The sequence below is a fragment of the Lycorma delicatula genome, chromosome 11 (assembly GCF_047948215.1).
Source record: "Lycorma delicatula isolate Av1 chromosome 11, ASM4794821v1, whole genome shotgun sequence".
In the NCBI taxonomy this organism is placed as follows: Eukaryota; Metazoa; Arthropoda; class Insecta; order Hemiptera; family Fulgoridae; genus Lycorma; species Lycorma delicatula.
In genome coordinates, this window is record NC_134465.1 from 39257225 (window position 1) to 39281320 (window position 24096).

At 32.4% G+C, this 24096-nt stretch overlaps 1 protein-coding gene across 2 annotated transcripts in view; it reads right to left on the reverse strand.

Annotated features, from left to right (window-relative positions):
- LOC142332267 (alpha-N-acetylgalactosaminidase-like) overlaps window positions 1-14993 on the reverse strand; it is a 49883-nt gene extending 34890 nt beyond the window's left edge. Inside the window, exon 1 of one of the 2 annotated variants that reach the window (XM_075378594.1) lies at window positions 14865-14993. The gene's annotated coding sequence lies outside the window, so the exon portion shown is untranslated. Of the gene's footprint in view, window positions 1-14808 lie in introns of both variants that reach the window. The other variant, XM_075378593.1, reaches the window with a different exon arrangement.
- Between the last annotated feature and the right edge of the window lie 9103 nt (window positions 14994-24096).

Below are 24096 nucleotides of genomic sequence, written 5' to 3' on the forward strand. Positions count from 1 at the left end.
ACCTTCAAAATTTTTTTCAAAATAGCGGCCGTCTTAATTTTTGAATCTTCAATATCTTTGTAATTATTTGTTTTATTAAATTTTTAACTTATTACAAAATTATATAAGCATTTTATTTTGAACAAAATGATATTTCATTTGCAAAAATCCATTGACAAACAATCGAGTTGCTGCAGACAATTAAACCGGCAGTACGCTTGCGCACCATAATGCAAGGTGATAATTTTTATTAATTTACTATTATTATTATTTATTATTAATATTTTTTTATTAGATTTAGTGGAGGAAACAAAAACAGGCAAAAAATTATCAGCTTGTTGAAAAAAATTACCAACTTGAAAAAAATTACGTTGTTAATTGTAAGTTTTACAAATGAGATGTCATTTTGTTCAAAATAAAATGCTACAAATATATTAAATATTAATAAATTAAGATGGCCGTATTTTGAAATTTTTGAAGGTGTCATTTTCAAAATTTTTTATTGTGTAGAACTATACACTAGTCTTAGATTTACTAAATTTAATTAAAGAAGTTTACCAGTTCCTGAGAAATAATGTTGTTGAAAATCACAAAATGCGTCCAGAAGGAAAACAAAGAAAAATAGTACATTTATCGATAAAATTGTTTTGCTCATTTTCGTGTCCTGAATTAGTTACTGTAGTTCGGTGAATACGTCCTGTTAAATTCTGTATATTAGTAATGGAGAACTGCTGGTTGAAGCACAAAATTTAATGAATCGAATTAATGAACTGTGAACTGTAAGTCTTATCACTGTGCAAGCTGGGTTTGAACTGAATGATTCGAATCGATCGAATGAATAATATTACAAAAATAACAGAATTAAATTTACATTAAATAAAATAATATAAAATAAATTTCTTTTTAACAATAATGGACTTCCTGTGGGGACTGTGTGTGAGGCTCGAGTAGTGAGGTATGCCAGCACCTCGTCAAAGGCTAGATCACAGTTATCACCATCACCGATAATAACACATGGGGTGCCCCTTCTCTACAAAAAAATCGTCCGATTTTCAAAATTCAAAAGGCTAACTTTTGCACGCATCAGGCACACTGTCGATCTAACAGATCACGGTTATTCGGTAATGAATATATATATATATATAAAAGTTTGCCTGTTCGTTTGGTATCGCATCACGTCAGAATCGACCGACCAATTACTTTCAAATTTGTAGGATACATTTGCGTTATTCCGGAGCAGGTTTTAAGCCATCGACCTAGGCCCTAGCTCCCTTGAAATTAAAATATTAACCTTTTTATTCATTATTTCTTCGCCCCCAAGGAGGATAAAGCCGTGAATTAAAGATATTCATCAAGGAAAAAATGTTTAATCCTTTCACTTCATTATTATATTTCTTCCACCACGGCAAATAAATAAGTTATGAATTTTTCATCGTCAAAGGTGCGTGTACTTTAGTTACCATAGTTACTTTTATTTTGACCAACCGGGTTGGTCTAGTGATGAACGCGTCTTCGCAAATCAGCTGATTTCGAAGTAGAGAGTTCCAACGTTCAAATCCTAGTAAAGGTTACTTTTATATGGATTTGAATACTAGATCGCGGATACCGGTGTTCTTTGGTGTTTAGATTTCAATTAACCACACATTTCAGAAATCGTCGGCCTGAGACTGTACAAAACTAAAGCACACGTCACATATACACATAAATATCATCCTCATTCTTCCTCTAAAGTAATACCTGGCGGTGATTCCCGGAGGCTAAACAGGAAAAAAAAAGAAAAAAATTACTACTATTTTATCTTTTGTTTGATCTTTTTGTACGAGGATAACGTACAGGGCGGGGGTGGAGCCCGCTGAGTAGATATAATGGCGCTCGAAATAAGCTCTGCGGGCGTCCAGGGCGCCGGTCCCCCTCGTAAATCGGGAATGGCGAGCGAAGTGACCTCTGCGACCATGGGGTAAGTCCCTTGGCTCCGAAAGTTCAGGTTCTGGCTAGACGGGCCGGCTAATATTTTTATGTTTCTCTTTGATTGATTTAGATTTCTTTTGTAATCGATATTATTTTTAGGAAACATTATCTATTACCGTTAAATAAATTTCAAAAAATTAATTTTTTAATATTTATTCTTCAGTAAAATCGGCAAAATGTGACTAACCTATTTTTTCCGCTGAATTCTTAATTACTTTTCATTTTAATTTCGAGCCGTTATATCCTCCACATCTTCATTCGGCAACTGGGACAACTATTACCAGGAAAAAATGATAAAGTTGAAAAAAAAAAAGTAATGAAAACGTCAAAACAATAATTCGGTAAGTTTCACATCGTAATTACGTTATGAGGTCGAGGTCGATTGGTACAGGTTAAGGTTACATTTGTATTTATATTAAATCTCATAATCAAGTCGTGACGCAATTGCGGTTTGTTTTCAACGGTAAGGTAGAAATTCAACGAAGTCGTAACGATTTATACAGTGAAAATCTAATACAAGATTTATATACAAAAAGTTCGATTCGATTTATTTTTTGCCATCGTACGATACATTTTATCGTTTTTGCATTTATTAATATCAAAGTACAAACGATAACTCAAATCTAAAAAATTCTTTTTTATCTTAAATACTTAGGCGTTGCCCGTAAAGCATAAATTTGACCGCTAGCAACAAGATACGGGATAGAAGCAAAATTTACGAGACGATTAATCAGCATTAAATGTTTATTGATTTAAAAATATATTTTAAAAATACATTCCGTTTAATATGGATTAAAGAAAAAAATATTTCGTTTCATAATCCATTGCGTACTCATCATTGAAGTTAAAATGAAACAGTAAAAATAAAATTATTTGCGGCCGAATTTATTAATTTATTACAAATATAGAGAAATTAATTACTTGTCTTCAGCACACCTCAAATCTATGAGAAACAGAATAACTGCAAAATATACCTTAACTACACGGGAAGTACGAGGAGTAAAGAGTTTTTTTATTTTTATTCGTTAACATTAATAAACTTGTTAGTATAATTGCCAAACATTCAAAATTGAATTCATCAACATTTTGTTACTCGAGTACGGTCTCGGCTTATCGAGTGCAGCTCTTAATATAATACGTTTCTGATTATATTTATTTGTTAAAGGGGTTTAATGCTCCACCCCGCGTTGGAATATACGTCGGGCGTAGGCTGAACATATAATAATTTTTATATTTCGTTCTTTAAGTCTGTTAATTTTATAAACTTACGAATAATAGATATGTATATTTTAACTCATGACACATATAATTTGCATTATTAAGAGCGTTCCATACCATTTAAGAAGGATTAAATATTTTACGGGACGTGTGCAAGCCACACCACTACATTTATAGAGGGGATCTGATTGGACCTATCCCGTTTGGCGAAAGGATTTTAATACTGTTGCGACGGTTTGCTTAAGTGAACGGGCGTCAACTATTCGTTTAAGAAAATGTCGCATACAGTACACGCCTTTTTACTTCCCCTTTTTACGGGGAAGAAAACAACGCTATAGCAGAACAATACTTCTAAAGGTAAAGCATTGTAATAGATTCGATTTGGGTATATGCGGTTTTCATCAGATCTTTTGACACCATATTCTTTTGAGTTCATTTCACAGAACCTGTCAGAGTTGTTATTACGTTAATCGAGAGAATAATAGTCATGGTCTTTTTGAAACTATGTGGAATGGGTGATTTTTTTCATAAGGAATTTCTTTTCTCTAGAGTATAGTGTTACAAACGTGGCAAATACGAGTGCTTGAATTACTGAAATTGCTAATTCAAATGCTGTTAAAATTATTTGAATTGGTTGTGTGATTATTAGTATTTTGATTGATGTTGTGTTTCCTAGTAATGTTATTAGTACGTAACCTCCAATCATATTTAATGTTAATCAAACTGGTAATGAGATAGGTTGAATAATGTTTCCTGTTGTTTCGATTAAAATTATAATTGGTGAATTTTACCCATCCGTATAATGAAATTATTATATCTTGGTAAGGCGATTGATATTAAAATTAATAAATGTCTTGATGTAAATACATATGGGATTAATCCTATTATACAGGGTGATTTTTTACCCAATTGTTAATGTCTGGTAATTTTTTTCTAAGAAAGGGAAATTTTGTTTTGTGACACGAAGTTGGTAACGCTACTCAACCGGTATAGATACGGCAGTGTGAGTTGATTCTCCTTGAGCTGTGTAAACATTTGTTCCGTTTCCGGTCGTGTTACGAACAGAATGTCTTTTACCACAGAACAACGAAGTCTTCATTATTGAACAATATTTTGCTACGAAATCGTAGGCGAGTGTAAAAGAATCATTTCAAATTAAATTTGTTGGTGTTCCTCCGCCAGAAAAAATGTCAATTTCTAGGCTAGCAAACCGATTTCGAGAGACAAGTAGTGTTTGAGACAGAAAACGTAGCGGTCGACCAACTCGCTTGACAGATGACGTTTTAGAGAATGTGAAAGCAAGATTGCTCAATTCTCCACGGAAAAGTTTCCACGAAAACTTTCCACGCAAGTCGGTTTGTCATGGTCGAGTGTTCAGAAAGCTGCTAAAAAATTGAAATTGTATCCGTATTATTAGTCCAAGAGCTTCAGCCTCCAGAGTTAAACAAGTGATTGCAATATTGCCGTTGGTTTAGGTCTCTCGTAAAAGATAAGGAAATCGAATTTTTAAACACAGTGTTCTTTTGTGATGAAGCTTGGATGCATCTCGACGGTTATGCGAACAGTCAATACTATCGAATTTGGGCGGTTGAAAATCCTAACGCTTTACAAGACAAATCTTTACATCCTGAAAAAATTGGTGTGTGGTGTGCGATATCTCGTCATTGTATAGTATTCTCCGTATACCCGTATTCTCCGAACAGACAGTAAATGGTGAAGTATACAGGAATATTGTGCGCCAATTTGTGTCCCTCCTGGAACCTCAAGAACGGTATTGATGGTTTCAGCAAGACGGCGCTACATGACACACGTCTCGAGAAACCACGGATTTTCTGCAGGGAACAGTTCTTTAATAATCGAATAATAAGCAAGGGCTTATGGCCTCCAAGGTCCCCAGACCTCACATCTCTTTACTACTTTTGGTGGCACTATATTAAGTCCGAGGCCTTCAAAAACAATCCTCACACTATTGATGAACTTAAAGTGAATAATACAGACTTAATCACGAATATTTCCAATGCGACTCTTAAAAAGGTTTCTGCTAATATGTTGAAAAGAGTCCGTGAGTGTATAACCGCAAGGGGTGGGCATTTTGAGCATATTCTTTAACAATTATGTAAGTAATAGCTTTTTATTAAATCTCTTTTGTAAGTAATAAATACATCTTCTTATTCCACCTAAATTTCCCTTTTTAAATTACATTTAAAATTGGGTAACAGGACTAAAAAATCACTCTGTATTTCTTATTAAAATAAATATGAATATTGATATTGTTAGAATTAGGATTTTTTTATGATGAGTCATTGATTTAAATTCATTTATTCGTTTTTTTTCTGTTGTTTTTATGATAGGGTTAGTCGAGATTTTTTTGTTGTTTTTGGTAAGATTACTATTGCAAAAATAATTATTCAATTTCCTTGTAGGAAATAATTTTAGTAGTACGGTCAAAGGTTGAAAATAGTCTGGTTATCATTTTCAGTTTATATTTTTTTTTGTTTTATTTCCTTTAATTATTATTTTTTGTTAATGTTTGTTGTAAAGAATACTTTTGTTATGTTTATTGTAATTGTTATTAATAATATTAAATTTCATATTATTGGTAATATTTGTGGAATCAAGATGCACATTTTAAGTATTTTTTATTTGACAAGTAAATGTTTTTTTTTTTTTTTTTTTTTTTTTTTTTTTTTTTTAACTGGTATAAAACTGTGATTTATATCACAAATTTCTGAACATTGACCGAAGAAGGTTTTTTTGTTATTCCTTTGTTTTTTTGTTAAATTTGATTAAGGAGTCCTGAGATTTCATCTATTTTTACTCCTATTGATGGAATTGTTCATGAGTGAATTACATCTGATGATGTTACAATTACTCGTATCTGTGTTATAAATGGTACTGTTATTCGGTTATTTACTTCAATTAGTCGAGATGAATTAAGATTTTCTGAAGTTTTTATGTACGAGTTAAACTCTAATTTTTTAGAATCTGAATATTCAGAAGATCAATATCATTGGTGACGAATCGTTTTAATAGCAATTGATGGTTTAATTATTTCTTCTATTAAATATAGGATTTTAATTGATGGAATTGCAATAAATACTAAGATAATTGCTGGTATTGTAGTTCAAATTGTTTCTATTGCTTGTCTTTCGGTTTGTAAGTTATTTGATTTTTGTTTTTTAATATTGTTATTATTATAATAACAATATTTGTTACGTTAAATCTTATTCATGATGCTATTTCTAAGGAAATTAATTTTTAATTTATGAATGAATTTTAGGTTTATTGGTTTTTTTGACAAAAAAACCAGACGGAAATTTTCCGGATGTTTATGTTCGTAAGCGTGTGTTCGATGTCGGTCACTAAATCACCTTATATCTCCAGCACTACCGGACTAATTTTGACCAAACTCTGTCAGATTATATATCGTGCAATGATGCCATTAATTTTTCAACTTAAAAGGTAATTGGAGTGAGTTTGTAGAGCAAGGTTACCCTCAGTATCTCGATATTTCGCCTAATTAAAGTCATATTTTTGTTAGGAGCATTTCTTAACGATTAAAAAATAACAGTATTTGAAATATTCTTTTTTTTTGTAAAATCGCAGCCCCAACGCTAAAAATGTTCTAAACTAGCGGCTAAGTGGGTATACTGTATCAACAGTACCCCCTTTCACCACAAGGAGCGCTAGTATCGGTCAGCCACCTTGGAATTTCTCTTTTTCACTGTAGGAAATTCCCTTTCTACTTCGCCAAATGTGTTGCATTTTCCCAGGAACAGCCATTAAATATTAGCGCGGTTCATCGTCAAAAAAAATAATATTTTAACTGACTATATCTAGTTTTCATTTATATAGATTAATAAGAGAGGAAAGCTGAAGTCAGTAAACAGTTTTTTGCTAGTTTCTCATTTTAAGGTAAGGTTTTGGAATGTATTTTTTAAACAATCACAAAACGTTTCAATGTTATCAACATATTCTATCATTTTTACAAATTTTAAATTAGGAATACAACCACCGATTTAATTTTTCAAACATCTTTACGTAATAATTAATTACGGCACGTGTAACGGAATGAACCCTTAAAAATTAATACGACTTCAACAGTAATTTCATTAACGGCAAGAAGTTGATTCGCATAACAAAATTAATTTTATACCATCGGTACACGCGCTCCTGTCGCTTAACGATTCATTTATCACCTGAATCGTGCTACTTTCAATGCTACGTGTCTAATCTCGCCGTTTGTAAACGAATAATGGCTTTTGTAAAATTCTTTTACAGATAATAAATTCGACGTAACGGAATACCGCAAAAAAACGCCTCGGTTAATTCAAAAGCGTAAATAGAAATGAATATTTATACATTTTATTATCAATTCTGGTATAATTTTACAGTTATCTGATAATTATTTCACAGTTAATTACGATTAAAAAATAAAATTACTCATTTATTTTTATAAAATCGAATTATCCATAAATTTTAAACGGTTGCGTTTACTTTAAAATTTTAGCGGGAGACAAAATGCTCATCACCATTTCCTATAAGATTAGTACACCTTCAGGTATATTTAAATATAAAGCGTATCAATAAAAGAAAACTTCTTGCCCCTCTGCTAAATTCCTTACTTTTTTAAAGACTGAATAAAGGCACGTCCGGTGAGGATAAGCCTATAAGATTGCAAGAGATCGACACGTAAGTACTATTCAGTACTAACGGCAACGATTTAAACTTTAACTTCTTTAATCTTACCCCGTCATAAAATTATTTTTACATTAAAAATTAAATGCCATCGATGTATATGTACGTAGACTCGTGCTTAAGCACAAGGTATTTTTGTTCTATGCAGTTGTGTTTTTCTAAGATGCCTTATTCGATCGAAAAAAAGATCGCTGTAGAGGAAGCTTTTGCGCGTTCGGAATGCTTTCAGAAAACGCGGTAATTATTCGCGGAAAATTTTTCGAAAGCCGGTATCCCGACAAGAATAATATATACGATTCGGTTAAAAAATGGTGGTCAAGGAAGGGGAATAGGTTTTAAACGCAAAAAGAGACAGGCGAACTTCCGTTATGACTCCAGAGGCCGTAAGGGTATATTCAAAGAGGAATTCATGCCGATCCGAAAAATTTTATACGAAAGGTTTCACAACAAATCGGTGTAAAATATTATTCTTGCCAACCGAATGGTGTAACAACGGAGAAACCAAACAGAGACGACCGGTTTCATAAAAATATTGTCGACGGATGAATAGGCGCGATGTTGTATTTGCTGTCAGACGAGGCACGGTTTCATTTATCTGGGCGTGTAAATACGCACAACACTAGGTGTCGGACGACTCAAAATCCTCACCTGATGTTTAAACGTTCAGTCCAAGATGAGAATACGGGCTTATGTTGTACCGTTTCTGGTAATCTTATACAGAGATCGATATTTTTTGAACGGACTGTCAATACGGAAGGGTACCGAACGATTTTCAAAGAATTCTACTCTGGATTAACAGATCGTGAAAAAAGAGAACGCGGCACGCGGCAACGTGTCGCGTATCAAAAGAGTTCACTAGCGAATCCACATGCGGCTTTTTCAAAACGAAATGCCAACAGAGAGCAGTGGACTACGAGTTCCTATAAACAGAAGCCGTTGTACATTTTTCACGTAATAAACACATAGTAAGTGCAGTACGCGAGCGCTAAACTCAGTTCGAAGATATGAACTTTAACCAAATTTCGATACTCCCCGCTTGTTATGAAAAATTCGTCAAAGCAAGATTTAAAACTTATTTCATAAAGATAATAATCAACAATTAAATCGTAAAAGAATTACTAAAAATAGGAATAGGCGTCGATTGAAATCTGCATACTTGAAGTATTTGAAAGAAGTGGTGTATTGAAAACGTCTTGTTTGCATATATTATTAGTATCAAAAAGGCGAAAAAAAGGGCAAAAAAGAAAATATATCCTTTAGATATTTTTATCCAGATATGACACCCCGTAAAAAAACACTTTCCCCACGAATTTTTTCAAAAATGTAATTAATCCTTCAAATGTAGAAAATTTCAACCAAATTTCTACGAGTAGTTTCTTCATCAAATTCTACCTGAAATTTAGCCGAGTAGGGGCCGACATACGTATATAGTGTTCGGTATTTAACGCTAATCATTTTCAGCGGGCAATATTGCTTGTTTGGGTTGCGGGAGGACCGCAACTCGAGCTCTGTGTAGCTCTTGATTTAGCGAGAAATGGAACGTCGGTCCGTGATCACCGCATAGATTTTGTGCGGAATAGTTCGTTTAAAGCAAGTAATAATACCCGTACAGCGAGACTTTCATTGAACATTTGGCGATAATCGAGAACAAGGAGCTGCATTTTCAATACAAATGATAAGTAGGAGGCGTGAAGTCGGTCAAAATACCGTTCGATCGCCTCAATATATCGAGCGTATGAGAACGGCCTCGGAAAGAAATCCACGTCGATCGATGTGAGGGCATTCCCGGCACTTTGTCGGACACAAGTAGGCGATGAATTTTACACCGCGATTAGCAACTTCGTTCGTATAAACCGCAAATCGTTCAACAATTAACCGCTGTGGACTAAGTGTTGCGTATTCGTTGTTGTCGATACACGATACGTGTACTCTATCGCATAAACGATGACTTTTACTGGCGATCAAGCGAAATTCTCCTTCAAAATCTTTGTAAACAAACAAAACTACCGATATCGGGCGCCAACAACTTCACATACGACCATTTCACAGTTGTAAGACCGTTGTGAAACCGTGTGCCGTTTCTGCGAAGGGAATAATCGGGCCCTACTTTTTTTTTTCAATGACGGTGTCTATGACTGTAAACGCCAAACGTTATAACTAGACGTCGAAAACCTTCTAAGCAGAGCTCATGTCACATCTGGAATAAGAAGAGCTTAGTTTTAGCAGAACGGTGCCCCGCTATCCGCAACGACACGATTCAAGATGAACGTCCTCCGAGCTTCTTCTCTCGCCGTTTGATGACATTCAGAGGTCCTCCCGTTAACCAGACATTACCGCACGACTTATTTTTATCAGGGTGTTTGAAAACTCAAGTTTTTATACGCACAACCTACCTGATATTAATGGCTTTAAATACGCGATTCGTAAGAAATCGCGAATGTTACACAGGATACGTCGCGTTACGGCAAATGTACCTGGGAGGATATCTTCATGACGTCATATTGAAGATGCAAGGCCAGTTCTGTGAATCCGACACACAGACTTAATTAACGGTGTTCGGTCGTATTTATTGCGGTGTACAATAAATTTGTTATATTCCTTTCAAAATTAGTAACGTTAAACGCCGTACTCTGTATATGTGGACGGCCATTTTTAGCATAACAACAGTATATTATACAAAAAGTATTCTATTTTAGAGAGAAATATAAAAACACGAGTAATTCGGTACGAATTAATAAATTATCAAGTTAACGTAACGTTTTTATGACAGACGATTAAGGATTTCGTTTTAACGATCGCTATCTAGATATCGGACGAAACGTTTCGTACAATAGAATAACTTAAGAATTACAAATCGGGGTCGAAGCTGTTCCCTCCCTACACATGCGTCTCCTCATCCGGTTATACATTAGATAACGGACGCGGTTCTTAAGGCCTCGACTATACTAAAGGTCGCTGACCCGATACAGGTAAATGAGCTCTGTACGTAATAAAGGAACATCTCTTCTTAAACGGGTTAACTGTAACAGATTTAAAATAAAACAAAGGTCACCGTACATTACCGAATGTAAAAACGATTTCTTCATATTTACATTTGCGTAATAATTGAGTGCCAGTCGATTATTCGAATATATTTTGGAAAACGGTTTACTTACGCGCTAAGTTTGTTTTTTTTTATACGCAATATACAATATATATCGCTTTAAGCATTTTGTCTAAATCTTAATAGCAGTTTAAAAGTTTCACTTTGAATCCTTAAAATATATATATATAATATGTATCCTTAATAGCAAATTTCCTAAGGATCCTTAAAAAAAATCTCGATCACAAATATTTATTAATAACTATGGTTCCGCTTCAAAACAGTTTTAAATTCATCAGTAGATGAGTAACAATAAAAATAAATGCAGCAAAACCAATTTTCAAACGCTTTTAAATATATATGTGTATTTAAATTTAAAACATTCCTAGCAAATTATACTTTGTTGTACAGCTACAGGAAAATGTGCTAATCGGGTTTTTGTGCAGTTCTTGAATCCCCTACCGCTAAACAAAAAACACAGTTTTAGCATTGAAAAAGTGTACGTATTTCGGTCGGTTTTTCAGTTGATATCGCCGTTTCGGATGAACCGATTCAGATAAAATTTCACTCGATGATTTTTATCATCATAATGACATCAGTGGATTTAATTTTCATCACGATCAGTGTAATGGGCGGGGAGGTGTGGACCTTAATGGGTCCTGCGTTTCAAAATTTTATCCGAAGAGAGGTAAATTTTATCATGTAATTTAATTCCCCTTTAAAACAAAGGATCGGCAGTTCTCAGGATTATAGCGGATGAACTCCTTGTCTTTAAATAAAAATTTATATTTTGTTCGTAATTTTGTATTATCAAAAGAGCAACAGATTTTCTCACCGTTTAAATTTTTTTCTTTTAAATAAACTATTTACATAATCGTCGGATGCCGTTCGTATTTCTTCTCTTTTCATCTGTAGTTTTTCAAAACGACAACACTACAATATTAAACGTTAAACAATAAAATCCATTATGTACATTTATTAACTTATACGAAAAGAACATACTGACGCTCTATAAAAGCTACAAATATACGATACTGAATTCTATAGGGTATAAAAAACGCCGTTTGGATTCAAACCCGGAACCTCTGGATGAAAGGTGGAGATGCTACCGCTTCACCGCACACGTTGGGAAATTATTGCACCGACTGTTTAGAATTCTTTCTAATAATCGGTGAAATGAATAAATTAATGACATTTAGAAAAACGTAAATAAATTAAATAATACATAATCTATTTAGTAAATGTAAATTGCATGATAAAAATGGATAATTTGTCTAGAATTAACTACCGCGAGTACAATTAATTGTTCCGGTATATTCTTGCGATAATAGCCGTAAAAATAATTCATTCCGGTTATTAAATAAAAATAACCTTTGATCGATAGAATCTTAAGTAAACATAACGCAGGTCAACAGTGGAAAACTTGTTTGAAAACTAATAACAGATTCTTATAGATTTTTATATGCAGATTTCAGAAAAAACAGTCAAAAAATTCCATCGTGTACCGCTTTTTATATATTTCCTTTGTAAAACGTTGAATAAAAAAAAAATCAGCTGTTTTAATTTTATTGATATTTTATTATTAGTTAGTTTAAATGAAATTACAAGAGCAAATGAAATTATGTTTGGCTGCATATCTGTAGATTCAAAAACTGTTTAGAAATAATACTAATCCACCAGGTTGGTCTAGTGGTAAACGCGTCTTCCCAAATCAGTTGATTTGGAAGTCGAGAGTTCTAGCGTTCAAGTCTTATTTTACATGTTCAAGTTATTTTTACACGGATTTGAATACTAGATCGTGGATCTTTGGTGGTTGGGTTTTAATTAACCATACATCTCAGGAATAGTCGAACTGAGACTGTACAAGACAACACTTCATTTACACTCATACATATCACATCCTCTTAAGTATTATCTGAAAGGTAGTTACCGGAGGCTAAACAGGAAAAAGAAAGAAAGAAATAATACTGATTGCCCCTTTGACTCTAAATCTGATTGGCTTAAAAGTTTGGAATTTCTAAATAACTTAAGTACTTCCATAACACTAATGCTCAATTTTCTACAACTGTTATACAAAAATTAAAAAATGGTGAAAATTACTATCTCTCCCTTTTTTAATTATGTTCAAAATTGACTGTAATCAATGCTCTGCCTATCAAATCTTTTTGAGATAATTTTGAAGAATCTGTTCAGCCAATTTGTTGATATTTATCAAAATAGAGACGAACACACATACGTACATGTAAAGTATATTTCTTCCAGAAAGTTCTCTCGCTTTTTGTATGTTTTTTTACGAAAAATTTACGAAAAAAAAAAAAAAAAAATATTTCTTCCATTCATTTTTTTTTTTTTTTTTTTTTTTTTTTTTTTTTTACTTTACGTACATGTAAAGTATATTTCTTCCAGAAAGTTCTCTCGCTTTTTGAAGGTTTTTTTTTTTTTTTTTACTAACGAGGTAAACTAAATTGTAAACATTTACAAAAACGTTACTTTGTTTACTTTATAGCTGCGCTAATGCAATAACATTACTGCTATAGTCAGGAAAGTAAAAATAATAAAAACATTATAAATGATAAAAAGAATTATCAGTTGGAACTAATTAACAAAAATGAGATTATCAGCTATCGATCAACTGTGTCAACAGACTTATTTTCTGAACGGTATCTCAAAACCAGCCACAACGTGCAATCACATTTACACAAATATAACTGAAAGAGCATAGTTAACCTAAATGACAACACTACAGAATAAGATGGGAAATTACAACTCCAAATCTGTGTGTTGTCAAGATGTGTAGGAAAAACTTTTTCAACGCTTGCTGTCAAATAATTAGTAAAAATTTCAATTACTATCTTTTAAGCACCACCTTGAATAAATCTATTATGAATTAAATATAAAATCATTTTAAATAAATTTACCGATGAAAAAAAATTATTATCCTAATTAAACTTCTTAGAAAAAGAATTGCAGCATGTCTCATCATTTTACTAATCAAATTGAAAAACTGAAGTAGAGTACATCACCTCAAACAGGTTTTGTTCTGTTGTGTACCAATGAATAAATAAATATGGTCAAAATAGTAACTTTTATTTTTCAATTTTCCTTCACTAAGTTTGACCTTTAAATATAGATTAGTCAATGGGGAGTTACAATTAAAATCTTTCAGTTCACCTTAAATAGGTTACTAAGGGTTGAGAATTGAATTTTTTCATTCATCAAAATATGTTTTTACATCATCAAACATCTATACTACCTTAATTGTCTCCTGATAAACCCGACTTAAAAGTTAACTGACTTTGTACTTTTCAGATTATAAACAATAAATAAAATAAAAAACCTTACTAACAGGAAATAAATAAAATAAACATTAAATTTGCAGTTGGATGAAAATGCAGCAACTTTTTTCCTACATAACTTTTAATATATTTAAAACAAAAATCAACAATTTGATATGGTCATTGAAATAACGTGTTACACGAAAGTTTCAACAAATATAAAAAAAAACTATTAGCGTAATGTGATAATATAATTTAACGCATTATTTTGTGTATATTATCTCGATAAAAATTATTATATCTGGCTTTTATTGTTTATATTTTAGTACATATTACGTTATCATTCATGAAATTTATATTTTATATTAGGCTGAGAATTTACAACCTAATGTTTACAGCAGTTTTAATGATGCACATATTGACGTATAATCCTAGTACGGAAACAGTGAACACTGTCATGTACACAATTGTTGACCACGAGCAGACATCACATCAAAGTACGGTATTAAGGGAATCCTTTTAATAAAAACTTAATGGCTATTAATGCTACTTAAATAACATTATTAAATAATTAAGACATTATCTTACCTTGAATAAACTACTGTTAATAAATAATAGTTATTTGTTCTCTGTTTCATACATACGTTACTCGGTAGCACGAGATATTCTTACATCAACAGTTTAACGCCCACCGCACAATCTGAAGTTTACTCACAAATTATCTTCAATCACTCTAGTCCGGCAAACGCTCAGGCAACAGTTGATACTTCAAATATCCACCAGAGTTCATTAGTATTAAAGTTATTTAATTTAAAAAATAACACGGCAACTGGTTGCACACGAATTCGTCTATAAATAAATTCATAAAAACTTACTGCGGAATACGAGCTATTGTTCTTTTGCTACAAAAGCAACTTATTTACTTGTTTTCGACAACTGTATATTAATAAAAATTTAATGACTGAACCGTAGAATCATAAAACTTATTTTAATATGAAACAAAATTTATTCGTTTACGTATATCTTACTTCGTGTAGCCTTAAAAATAATTTAATCATAAGAAAGTTCATGGGAAATATTTATTTTATTTGTTCGTTTCTACAGATGACTTCGTTATGACATTAATGTATTACACGATTGGCAGTTGGACTAAAAAAAATGTTCTAAGAAATACTTTTCTGTATTTTTTGAAACGTCGTTTTTCTTTCTTAATCTTATAAGCTGCTGTTTAGTAATCTTATTTTTAATTCTGTGAAACTAATTTTATTCTTTATCTCTATTCGTTTTATGCATTATTCTAAGTACAAATATTTCATTCTTCGACTGTTTTAATTCATTTCCAAGAAACATAGTTTACGCCAACCACCGTTATACAAAAACTTCTTTAAGATGCAGCAGGGTTTAATTTCGAAGAAAAAATTATCAAACACCATAATTAAGTAATCGTATTTTGAATAACTTAAATGAAATTCATTGTTTCCCTACGACAGTAAGTCATCGTGTTCAAATTTTATCATAATTATTAATTATATTTTTTTTAAATTAATTAAAATAATAAACTAATTTCAATTAATTCATAGCTTCTTTTACGTTCATGATTTCAATTTTTTTTTAATATTTGCATATTTTCTTTTCTTAAAAAAAAGCATGTTAATTTTCTCTAATACAAACTGCATTATCATTTTTTCTGTTGATTATAAAAGAAAGCAATTTTTTTTTATTTTTTGCTTATCATTTCTATGTAGAATTGTTTACAATTTTGCTTTCAGAATTAATTTTATTTTGTAGATACAGCTTTATTATATGGCATCAGCCTCTTACTGTTGATTTTGTATAAGTTAATATAAATAATAAATTTATTTATTTCTTAGTTTTAAAAGAAATTTTATTACTTTTTTAAGTTCTATCTGATGGATTATAATTTATTTTTTGGTTCTTTTAATGTTCTGAAATTAATTAATTTTATTCTTATGTTTAATTATCATTTATTAATGAATTTATTTACACCTTTTATACTTCTATATTACAACCATTTACATAAGCTATCTATTTTACTAAAAAAAGCATTCAGCGATACATTTATTAAATTTATTTTAATAAATTAATACATTCTGTAGCTGCAATGTAATCGATTAAATTATTTATTAATAATAATAATATAATTACATTTAATTTAATTATAAGGCATAAAGAAACTTTTGTTTCTGTTTAATACTTATAGGCAAATATTATTTAAAATGATTACTATTGCTTTGTTACTAGTACATGCATGTTAACGAGTTTTCTAACAAACTATTACATGTATATTTTTGTTTTACAGTTATCTTATCTCTTAGTTTCATAATATTCAGCAATGAAATATATTTACATATATAGATGTGTGTGTTTTATATAATATGTGCATAATTTACTAATGATTAAACCAATGATAAACATATTATCAATACAAGAATATTACTACTTTTATTTTATCAAATGTTTGTAAAGTTAAATCCAAGTTAATTATAATTCAACTCTTTACCTTAATCCCTACGATCGGGTTGAAAGGCAAATAAATTTCAACCATTTAATTATGTTGTTTATATAAATATTTGATATCTCTTTTAATTAATTTTATAAAAATGAAGTGCACATCTCACTCTTTCTAAACATTTATCTTCAGTCAGAGGGGGCTAAAAATGTTTAATAATACAGCAAGAAATGTAAATCATTGTGGATACCAAAAAATTACTGATCTGATTAAAGAATGACATATCTACAATCACATACAAAGTGTTCCAGGATGTATTCGCTGAACTTCAGGAACTGATTCAGGACAGCAAAATGAGCAAAAATTCATATATATAAGTCCAGTTTTGTTTTTATTTTCCTTACTTATGTCTGTATGAACTTTTTTACTCATTTTGCTTTCCTGAAGTTTGACTGGTATGGCCCAGAACACCCAGTATAATTGAACACTAACACTTTTATATAAAGAAGTAAATTTGTTTTCTGTTCAATCTCAATTATTACAGAACTGGTTTGAAAAATTTGTTCACTGGTACAAGCCCTTACCCCTATCACCTATCCTTGATTTTGTGACAATATGATTACAGTAAAATCTCCAGACAACTCTTCATCAATCTCAACGCAATGGAACAGACTGAATTTCCACAATCTTCTCTTTTATTTTAATACCTTTAAGAAGAGTACTTGTGTACCTTTTTTTTCTTTTTGGTAGGTCTCTCTCCGTCTGTCCAGGCTATTCAGGGACTATTCCCAGGGACTGATGCCAGGTGGAGGCTTGGGATCAAATAAAATCAAATCAGCTCGGGTGAGCTGATTTGGTCAGCAAGGCTAATTAATGGTAAGAAAAGTTTGGGACCTGACACTATCCCGGCTGTAATTTTCAAGAGCTTTAAGGAGGCACACCCATGGATCGTGCTACTTCATGGGTGCAACTTTCCAGAATGTTGGAAGCGAGAGCAAGGACTGTGCTCATTCCCAAGCCAGGTGCAGAAGGTCCGGAGAGTAACAAGTTTAGATCAATCTGCCTTTTAAATGTATTTGGCAAACTTTATGTGAGTTTATTGGCGGAGCATATATGTGCTGAGATTTAGACTTCTGGAGGCTTCTCCTCCAAACAATTTGGCTTTGCACAAAGGAGATCAACTATGGAAGCCGTTACAAGCGGTTTTGGACTTGGCATGAGATCATTCTGCGGGGTGCGGGGTACGAGCGTGTGAGAAGGATACCTCTAATCGTCCTCCTTGATGTCAGAGGTGCTTTTAATAGCCTTCCTTGGTTCGTGGCGGTTGAGGCACTAAGGGCACGTGGAATTAGTTTATCTTGTAGCTTCCATTAACAACTATCTGCATGACAGACAACTGCAACTGGAAACGGACGAGGGGACTAAGCAGTTCACGACATATGGAGGGGTTCCACAGGGCTCTGCTCTAGGGCCACTGTTGTGGAACCTCTCATTTGGGCCTCCTGCACAGAGAATTTCATGGTGTTGTCTGATTAACAGACTATGCAGATAATCTGACCATGATGAGAGCAGCAAAAATGGAAGAGGAGGTGGAAGTACTGGCAAACCGAGCTGCTGAACAAATTAGCGACTGGCTCCTTGCAAGAAAAATGTCTCTTGCTCCTGAAAAAACAGCCACATTGTCAATAACTGGAAGAAGGTGACTGTGTAATATTGTTATCTAAGTAGATGGAGTCAGGGTGGCCATGTCAAGGTATATTAAGTACCTTGGTGAATGGCTGGAAAAGTATGGTACCTATAATGCCCATGTGAGGGAGGTAACACTGAAAGCATAGTCCTTGATGCTTTGCTTGGGCAGACTTCTAATAGGCAGGACTGGGCCCAAGCAAAACAAAAGGAGGTTAATATTGTCAGTGATTACGTCCATACTCCTGTATGCGGCGCTGGGCTGGAGGGAGGCCTTCACTAAAAAGAAAATAGTGAAGAGGCTCACTGCCTTCCAACAAAGGGCGGCTGTCAAGATAGGCTCTGCATACTGCACAATATCCAACTTGGTGGTTGAGGTTATTGTGGGCATCTACCCTATTCACCTCTGGGTTGCTCAGCTGATAAGAAGATGTGAGGGTATGGCTGCATCAGAAGCCAAAAGACTTGCCATTGGGGAATGGAAACTGGAGAGGGAGGAAGTGCCCTCACCAAGAGTGGTGTGGACTAGACATCTAATATAAAGGGTGGAGGCGTGGATCTGGAGGGGGGATGTTGAGATGGATTTCTACCTCACTCAGTTCCTCTCCGGACATGGAGCATTTCCAGCATGTCTACACCAATCCCACAGGAGGGGATCTCCCCAATGCTTCTACTGCAGTGACACTGATGTTACCATGGAGCACACATTTTTTAGCTGTTGAAGGTGGATACATGTCAGGATGCGATTCAACCTAGAGGGATTGACTCCAGATAACAACATTGATTACATGCTTAAAGGTTCTATGAAGTGGAATACCGTAATGAAGTTTGTAATGGAGGTGTTAAGAAGAAGAAATCTGACCTTAGACAGTGGGGCGACGTCTAACATTATCTCAAGATAGTGGACTACTACAGGATATGAACTTCCATGTAAAGTCCTGAGTATCAGGTGAAAAGTATGATCAGAGGGGAAGGACAGCCCCTTGTAGAGGTGTTGTTTGTTCGCGCTTGTGGGGATGGGCAACAGTGATGATGCACGGGGACTCTGGATCCCTAAGCCTGCAGGCATCCCCCCAGAGATGAGCTGGATAATGGTTAACTGTGGTACTGGCCCAAGGAGGAGGGAGTATGGTGAGAAGGGCTTTTTTGTTGGTAGGGTGTGAGACTACACAGGCACTTAACGTCATCCAGCCAAACCCGTACGAGTCTGACATTGCCTGGCATACATAAATGGCATTTTTTTTATCATTTTACTCACCAGGAAAAAAAAAGGTATAGCATCGGAATCGTCATAATTTGCTTTATTATAGTACCAGTTTTGTCCTGAAAAATGAAATACAAAGAGACCTTTGGCAGATGGATATCATTATTGCAATGTTATCAAAACAGGACTCATAGCTCAACTGGCCATATTCACATGTTTCATTATTTTTTACAAGTAGATAAAATTCAATATTAAAAGGAATCTCAGATAAAAAGGAATTTCAAATTTTCAATAAAAAAGCAGAATGTACGACAAATATAAAAAATAAACTGAAATCTCTAAAACTTAACTCTAGTAAAATTAAAATAGTTGAGAAATCTTAATATCTTGAAAAAATAATCAGAATAACAACCTTGAAAGATCAAACTCAGAAATGATAACACATAAAACAGAATTAGCCTATGAACTGAAAATAAATATATATGTCTTTTTAAATTTATATTATAATTATACTAATAATAATTAGTATAATTCATGTTCTTTTAATGCAGATTTTAGGTAACTCATTGTTAAACCAAAATACTTATATGCTGCAGAAAAAAACTATGATTGTCAAAGAATACAGACTGAAAAAAATGATTTAAAAGAGAAAAGAATATTTTAAGAAACATTTTACATGTAATAACAATCAAAATATCTTAAGATCAAATGGAGAAATTTGAAAGAATAACAGAATCTATAAGGAAAAGATCAGGCTTTTATAAAAACTTAAAAAGAATGAAGAAAAATAGATTAACAAAAAGAATCTTAAATTATCTTCTAAATAAAAAATAACTGATTTTGATTAGTTGAAAAAGATCTAAAAGAATTAAATTTTAAAAAAGAAGAAATTTTGAGCAGAAATACTTCCAGAAATAAGATTTTTCAAAGAATGAATAAAATACTCTGAGAAAAGAAAAAAATGCTAAGTAGTTTTAAGATGGCCAAAACAAAACAAAAACTAAGATTTGCTCTGAAAAATATAAAATAATTTTTCTAGTTCTTTAATTTCATACACAGAATAAAATTAAACCTTGGTAAGTTGTTTACAGTTTAGTGTTTTAAATTGACAAATACTTTAATAAATAAGGATTTTAAAAAACTAACTATTTTGAGGAATGTGGTTTTTTTATTTTGGTTTTAAAAAAATCTTTTTTTGAAATTATAAGATATTTATTTTATAATAAATTATTAAGGCAATAGGTTAAGTTCTTTCACTATTTTGTAGTGAATTAACATGATCTCATATTAGTTTGTTCTGGTATGATTTATAGATCTGTTGTAATTACTGGGGTATAAAAAAAGAATCAAGGTCATTTATAGACTTAATAATATTATTAAATGTTATTAAACTATATTCAATATTTAATTTTTCATATACAACATTCACATTTTCCATTGCAACATACGCATTAGGAAAATAGAATATAACGATTTGTAAATTTAGATAAGCAGGGAAAGTAACTTGTCCTTTGATTGCTTGCAATGGCCAAACTCTCATTCTACTTGTAATAATAATGTTAATACGAATAAAAAAACAGAATTTCTTTTCTTTTATTTTCATGTTTTAATTTTTTTCTTAGCTAGCTGTAGCTCTACTGCTGCTGCAGCAGCATAGCTAGCCATAAAGGGAAATTACAGTGGTTACCAAATTCTTGAGTACAAGAGTCTTTGAAAATACTGATGTTGCAAGATCTCCTTAGTTCAAAAAAAGTTAAAAAAATTTCCGAAAGATCTACAGGTGTTAGGCTGTATTTTGATTAATATTTCTGAACTGGAACGATAAAATGTAAAGTTCTTTATATAGGGCACATATACTAATAACAGTTACTAGGAAGGATGATAAATTTTGTGGTGTGTGAAATATGCGCACGGCTAACTCAAATTTGAACCCTTCGGATGAAAGGCAAAGATGCACGCTACCACCCATCATGAAAATTGTTAAATGAATAATTCTTTTTTGACTTAATTCCTGAACAATTTATTTTTCTGGGGGATGGATTTTCATTCTAGTTTAAATTTCAAAATTTGTTTTTATTTATGGGTGTTCCTTTACTACTACTATTCTTTACTTCACTGTAGTGCACGGATTAATATATTTAAAGACTGTTGTTTTAGTGCAGCGTATGAGGTTCATTAAAAAAAACAACAAACTTTTTAAATTGTGCACCAATGTCTGCAGATAGCACGTTCCGGCCACTGTGTGCACCTAGCAGCATGTCTTGGTAATATATCACCTTTTACTGGGTTCTGATCTATACGTTAGTTTTCGAGTAACTACCGATTGAATGAGATCGTGCATAAGCTGCTCATCAGATTTGTGAAACAAAAATGATGGAGGAATAATGTATCTTGTCTGAAATTTTTCGTAAAACTGGGGAAAATTTCACGGAAACATTCCAAATGCTTAACCAAGCATAATAGGGATGACTGCATGAGCTGAATGCGGTGATTGATTTAAATAGGGCAGAAGTTAGGTTGCCGAAGATCTAAGAACTGGATGATCTTCCACATCAATAGACAACATACTATTCAGTGTGTATGCTGTAATTCATCAAAATCATTGTTTAACTGTCTGTGAGGTTGGCATAAGTGTAGGACTTGCAATGAATCGTGTCAGAGCAAAATTCATGCTGTGTTTGTTGACAGATGACTAGAAGCAAAATCGATTTAAAATCTGTCAGGAATTGCTTGCAAATGACAACTTCCTCAAGAAGATCTTTACGCAAAATTTCACATAGACTCGTTCCTCCAACTCCTTCATTTTTGTTTTTCCACTAATCAGACAACAAGTAACTTATCCACAACCTCACTCTATCAGTAGTTACTCAACAACTAATGCATAGATCAGAACCCAATAAAAGGTGATATTTTACCAAGATATGCCATTAGCTGTGCACACCATCTATAGATACTGGCGCGCAATGTAAAAAGTTTGGTCTTTTTTTGAACAAACCTCGTATTTTGTCCTATATTCTTTATAACTTTTCCTTCAAATTCTATTAAAGATGTTTATACTTTAAAGCAGTACGGTATTCTCTATTGCTTGTTTTTCAAAGGTAGTAGTAACCTGTCTTGTTCATATTAAAAAAAAAAAAAAATAATGTAAGATTTTTTGGAAAAATTAGATAACTGAAGTTCAGTTATCGAGTGAAGAATCTAATCTTAAAAATCCAATCAGTAAGCACAGTCAATAAATATGGATGGGTAGTGATGATGACTTTTAGTTTCTCTTTTTACATAAAGTAGCGTGAATGGCTACACTACTTCATGCTTTTACATTTTTTTTTTAGCTTATTATTATTACTGCAAGATTTTTTTAAAAGTTGTGTATGATGGATTAGTCACAGTATCAGATCCAACTTAATCAAAATCAGTATGCATTCTAAATTAATATATTAGTGATTGTGAATTTTTTCATAAAATATAAGCACTCTGTTTAGTTATGAGGGTCGTTCAATTATTAAAAAAATTGCAGAGGTTCTGAGATTCAACACTAAATCTCAAAGACACCATTTATATCTCTATGGAAAAAAATACTTTTTTACATAGCAAGAAACTTTGATTCATCATCATTTCAGTATGTGCCGGTCAAGGATAGCTCAGACACACAGGTGAACAATCCTTTACTACTGGAAAAACAAAGCTCATGGAAAGATGGGTTAAGTGTCTAAATGTTGAAAAGCGGCGTTAGTTTCATTGTCACTAAATAAATAAAAACTTTTCTACAGTAGTTTGTTAAACTACTACTGAATGACCCTTGTATGATAAAACAAAAGAAGATTTTTGCACTTTTATTAAAACGCAAGACATTTTTTAAAATTGTTACTTAAAATTTAACTGCAACATTTTAGGAAAACCCTTTTAATAATTACTTTGGTTTGTATTGTGTTTGCATGTTAGATATATTGTTTTTGTTCAATTTTGTTGAGTTTAATAAATTTTATAATGTTCAAGCATATTGAAATAATGACTTTAATTTGTAACATGGAAAATTTGCAAAACCAGTTTATATTTTTATAAGTATTCCTTGTTTTTATCAGGAGATTTACAAACTTCTAACATCATATGTATAGTTTGTATTTGCTCTTTGCATCTACAGATGAATGTTCATTTTCATTTTTAACAGACTTAATGAAAGTACAAGGGTTATCTGCCCTGGGACAGGTATCCTGTGACATGCCTGCCCCTGTTCTCAGTTAAACTTTTGAGTTATACTGAGGGTATGGCAATATGTTCACTACTCCTTCTGTTGACGGCCCTGTGTTCATTTCCAAAACTTTTAATGTCATATCGCTTCAAAAAATGTGTTAAATTGTGTTATATGTTCATAAAATATTCTGTTACAATCAATAAATCATTTTAAATGAGACAAACTAAAATACAAAAGGGGTAACACATAATCCTCATGAACAAATTTTTATTTAATGATGGTTAAAAATGTAGCTGATGGATAAAGATAAATTAAAACATACTG